Source organism: Peromyscus leucopus, chromosome 14 (assembly GCF_004664715.2).
Source record: "Peromyscus leucopus breed LL Stock chromosome 14, UCI_PerLeu_2.1, whole genome shotgun sequence".
In the NCBI taxonomy this organism is placed as follows: Eukaryota; Metazoa; Chordata; class Mammalia; order Rodentia; family Cricetidae; genus Peromyscus; species Peromyscus leucopus.
In genome coordinates, this window is record NC_051075.1 from 28970876 (window position 1) to 28976650 (window position 5775).

The following is a 5775-nucleotide window of genomic DNA, read 5'->3' on the forward strand; positions in this document are numbered from 1 at the left end:
TATGTGCGTGTGTGTATGCATGTGTGTGTGTGCACACAATTGGCAGAGAGGCATGACATTCTGCACACAGTGGTGAATGGACAACTTCATGTGGTTGATTTTCTTCTTCCACGTCTACCTTGGAACAGAATTTTACTTCTCAAGCTTACACAGAAGCACTTTCCCCTGCTGAGCCATCTCTCCAGTCCATTCTCAATTTTGGAGAGATAATTTTATTAGTTTTACTCATACATATGATTCATGGTTAGCATCAATCCATAATTTAAATCTATAGTGTAAGTAATATTTTTGGCTATTTCATTTACTTTCCAAGCTCATGTAAGAGGAAATAGTTCACTGAAAAATAATGAGGTGCTTAATGCTGGCTTTTCCTTATCAACAAAACAGACAGGAGTAGGTAAACAAATCCATGTCTTGTAAAGGGAAAACTTGCACCTCAACAGGTAAGGCTTCTTTTCTGTTGGTAAGGATCAGTATAGACCCTTACTAGAATTTACTGAAAATTAAATTGAACCAGAAAGTGGATTTCTCAGATAGATTATAGAAATATAGATGATAGATGACTGACAAATAGGTAGATAGATAAATAGATAGGTGATAGATGATAGATAGATAGATAGATAGATAGATAGATAGATAGATAGATAGATAGAGATAGATTTCTCAGACAATAGAATTTGTTCTGATTGTAAAGAGCACAGGTCACAAGTTCTATTATATTTAAATATATAAGAAAAGAGAACCACATATCAGTGGAGGGCATAACCTAGTGCTTGCAAAGATGGCACTCTCTCAGGTTTCATTCTTCATGTCTTGTGGCTCATTCTTTACTGACATGAGGCTTGCAGCATCCCTGGACACATAGTCTTCCCCAAACTCAACATGGCTTCAAACTCCAAAATTTCTTCTGAGATTCAAGATAATCTCTTAGTTATAACCCCCTGTAAAATCAAAAGGCTAATTTCATACTTTCAATATACAATGACACAGAACATGTATCACCATTCCAAAAGGGAAGAATAGGTGCATGGTGTGGAAATATTGGACCAAAGGGGAACCAAAACCCATAAGGATAAACTGCAAATCTGTAGCTCTACGTCTGATGCCAAAGGTCTGAGGTGGCTAGGCCCTTCCATCTTTGCTGCCTGCAATACACTTCTCTTTCTTGGGCTGTTTCCATTTTCTGTGTGAAGTTTTTCTTGGCAGAAGTCCCACGCCTCTGCATCTAAAACATTTTGTGGTCTTGAAGATGATTCAATTTTTACTTTGACAGCCTCATGCAATAGCCTCTCTGGTCTTGCATGCAGGGACTCTTCTGCCTTACTTTTGGCCTCATTGGATTTCCTTAAACATGGAGGAAGATTCTACAACCTACTTACTCTTGGGACTTGGGGTGATGCAGCCAAGATCCACTGCCTGCTCGGGATGGAACCAGACCTCCACCTTTGAATTGCATATGTGTAGTTTTATTTGTTGTTCTTTAGGAACATATAATTCATTAGGTGTTTATTTTTTCTTAGAAATTGGAAGCTTAGCTGGGTGGGGTCTTGCTATGAGGACACTACTCCTTTATTCCATATGCCTTATCTCTTTCAGTACAAAACAGATTATCTCCAACATTAAATTTTCTGGTGCTCTTTTTTTTCTCAAACTATGCGTTTTGTATTTTTTTTAGTCCCGCTTGCACTTTTCTTACTGTATATGTGCATAAGAGCAATTACTAGTAAGCAATTGAGAGTTAATATTTGGCTGTCTTGAAATATCCTCTGGAAATAAAATTAGTCCAAAACTTTTCAATTTACCTCAGGGAAATTTTTAGGAAAGGGGAAAATGTATCCGAATTTGTGACCAATCTATCAAAAGGATGACCTTTAGTCCAGTTGCTAATATTCTTACCATCTGAAACCTCTTGAACTGGGTCTGCATTGTCTACATAGCTCTCAGCAGTATTGACTTTTTTCTCCTACTAGAATGGCCCATTAAGTCCTGATTGCAGTGTCCAACTACTTTAACAGTCAGAAGTACCAAAGTCTTATACATTCCTCCAAAAAGTCATCATCATTAAGCCTATCATACCAATAGTCTACTACATGGTAACAACTTCAACTTCTGCCTTAGTTGCTTTTCTTTTGACCTGACAAAACACCATGACCAATGCAACTTACACATGATGTCATTACATTTGGGGACTCATCATTTCAGAGGGTTAGTCAATGCCTGTCATGGATTGGAATATGACATCCAGCAGACAGGCTTGTTACTGGAATAGTAGTTTATAGTTTACAGCTGATCCATAAGCAGTTTAGAGTTTATAGCTGATCCATAGGCATGAGACAGAAAGAAAGACAGACAGAGAGAGAGAGAGAGAGAGAGAGAGAGACAGAGAGAGAGAGACAGAGAGAGAGACAGAGAGACAGAGAGAGACAGAGACAGAGAGAGACAGAGACAGAGAGAGACAGGGAGACAGAGCTAACTGGGAATGGAATATGCTTTTGAATCCTTAAATCTTGCCACCAGTGACACACATCTCCTTCAACAAGGCCATACCTCCTAGTTCTTCTCAAAAAGTTCAGCCATTTGTGGACCAAGAATTTAAATATATGAACCTATTGGAGTCATTCATATTCAAATACTCACCAGCATGTGCCCACCCATGTGTATATATGCTCATGTGCACACACACACATGTGTACATGGCACAACCATATCTGATGGGAATGGCAAAAGTCATAATGCCAGCACAGCTGCTTGACAAAGATCCAGCAAAGCTGAGCCAAATACATCCCGCCATGCCATTTTTGGTTTTGAGCTCCACATGGTGCTGGCTTGGGGGCTTTTAATGTTTGTTCAATTTGAGGATACTGGATTGATGGGAAATTTCTTATGAATGTTTATGCCTTCTCCCAGGAGTACTGCTTCTACACTTCCCCAGTAAAGTCCTGAGCATTCTACCTCTCCTCCTTTTAGGGAGATGTGCTTATCTACTTGAAGGTCTTCCTTATGCCTTGGAGTTGTGACACACACAAAGAAACCAGAGTTCTCTTTATGAGGCTATGAGATATTCTTAAAATATCTGTCCCTATACTTAATCATGGAAAAGATAATCAAAACAAAGTAAACTTAAAAAGATCAACAATATTCAGTGGACTAAAGAAGTTGGCTGGCTACAGATCAGATGACAAATTTCTTCCCACTATACACTCAGGCAATTAGGTGGCATATATGACAGCAATGTTAGATTAGCTGGAATTACCTCTGCACTATACAGAGACTTATATTGATGGACAAAGGATGATGTGGAAAGATGATAAAAATATGAGTTATTAGGACCTCTCTTTCTTAGAAAAGTTAGCACATGCAGAGTCACTGGGATGTCATATGACCAAGGAACAATATAATGCTAGGATTAGAAATATAGACATATATGTTTATAAATAAACATATATAAAGATATAAATGTAAACATTGTATTGTGCCAGAATTTGAATAATAACTGCATCAGCTTTGGCCTGAGGATTTTTCTTTCTGTCTAGCATCCATAAAAAGGTAGGTTCATAAAAACAGTAGTAAGTTTGATACATGGCATTAAGAAGATAGAAGGTAAAAGTCATATGATCATCACAATAGATAAAAATAATTTGATAAAACTTGAGATATTGATAAATTTAAAAATCCCTACAAACAGAAAAACTCTATTTGCCGTATCAAAAGATCATTTTTAAAAATCAGACTATTGCTAGTCTAGAAACTGTTAATGTAGCTCTGAAGGGATATGTGAGAGTCAGTAGTCACATAAGTGTAAAACTGAGTCTCTTTGGAAGGGAAAAATAGGTTTCATGTTTTTCTAGCTTTTCTATACTGGTGGTAGGGAAGCAGGAACTGACTAATGTTGGCAGCATCTACATTCCATAAAGAAAATGATGAAATATGTCACTCTGTACTTCTTTCTTAGGATGAAGTCTATGTATCCTGACTTACCCATCAGCATCATTAGGAAGAATGAGTCTCTGATTAGATATCTCATGGATGAGTAATTTATTCATAGGGTATGTAAAAGGACAGCTATTGCATTTTCAGTTTCTCATTCCCTGGAAAATGAATTAATCTTTGAAGAATATTGTACCAGTTACAATTTTAACAACTTGACTCATCAAATAACAATAGTTAAAATCCAGGACTGCTTCTCACAGAGACATCACAGATTCACACTGTGAGAAACGTGCAAGGACTATAGATATCTTAACCGTTCATATAAATTACACTAGACATCCCAAATGGAGAAATGAAGTTTTCTAGATCAAAAGAGAAGTAGATCTTACATTGAATAGCTAGGAGACTAAGGGTGTGTAACCAAGTACTTGAGCATATGTTGTTCTTGTGAGTTTCCTTTCTGTAAAATATTAAATACTCTATATGAAGGACAAAGGTTTTGTTGTTATTATATACATTAGGTCAATGGTTTTATATCTAAGACTATATTTTCTTATTTACTCAATAAATCCTATATTTCATAATCTTCCTATTTCCTATAATGTGCAATAACTAGAGTTACCCTATATTTTAGGAACTGTGAACTCATATAAATACTTTATGAAGTTTCAGCTGAAAAAGAGGTATAACAAGTATCTTGACATTTAGTTTCAGAAAATATCTATGACACTCCCTTTTGGCCCTAGAGATAGTCTATTTTTCCTACTTGGGAATTTTACAATCAGAAGATGATACCCACAGGTTACAATACTATAAATGTATTACAGGAGAGCTACTGTGCCTCTGAAGTTCAGTTCATTCCAGGTTATGCATGGACCACAGAGTCATATAGGCAGCAAAGCCATGGAGACTATGGTTTACCCACTGAGAGTAGTTATACCCAGGCTCAGACCACTGCCACATAAGGACAAATACATTTGAGGCATTCTGTGGGCAATCTACCACAAATTTTACTCAAATCTTCCTGAGGATATCCTTAACCAACTCAGAGTTATGGTTGCCATCTTAGCCTTCTATTTGTTCACTTTGCATATACCACACAACCTGCTAGTCCAATGTATGGGAGGCACCAGACAGCTCCCATATCTGTGATAATATAGAGAGTCTAAAAAAAGTCACTGAGACTGGACAACCTCAGACTAATATTGGGCTTAAAATTTTACCAGCATAGTATACAGAGATAATAACAACATTTATTACCAGGTCCCTGGAAACTACCAAATGTACCCATTTCCACACTTCTTTTATTTAATAATAGAATGCTTCATGAGTTTGTGTATCACCCTTAGTCAGAGGCCAGGGTAATCTTGTTTGTATTGTTCCAATTTTAGTATACATGCTGTTGGAATAAGCATGAGTTGTTATACTTCTATTCTTGGCTACTGCCAGTTATTCCTCTGTACCAGTGACTAATTAGATCAGTTCAGATATGAACAGGAAAACAACTAACTCTAGGAAAGCAGCTATGTATAACAGTCTCCCATCAGGGACTCCCTCTGCCCTTCATGTCCATATTGCTAATGGGACAGCAGAGAAAGGCAATAAAGTTCATTCTGACAAGATCATTCTAGTAGCATGGGTCTTTATGAATATGAGTCTAAGATTTCTGAACTTGGATAGGATGGTAATATGTGGGCTCTGGGTAGGGGAAGACAAAGATTTTTATCTTGGTGCCATGAGCATATGTAGAGAGGGAAGAGGATGGAGTCAGGCTAATTCTAAGAGCAATATGACTCCAATAGTTAGGTGGTTCCATGAAAACAGCAGTCCTTGATCAAAGGCCTT

General features: G+C 37.3%; 1 non-coding gene across 1 annotated transcript; it reads right to left on the reverse strand.

Moving 5' to 3' along the window:
- Positions 1-5238: 5238 nt before the first annotated feature.
- On the reverse strand, positions 5239-5345 carry LOC114706811. The gene has a single exon (XR_003736578.1). It is a non-coding gene; the product is annotated as a U6 spliceosomal RNA (small nuclear RNA).
- Between the last annotated feature and the right edge of the window lie 430 nt (positions 5346-5775).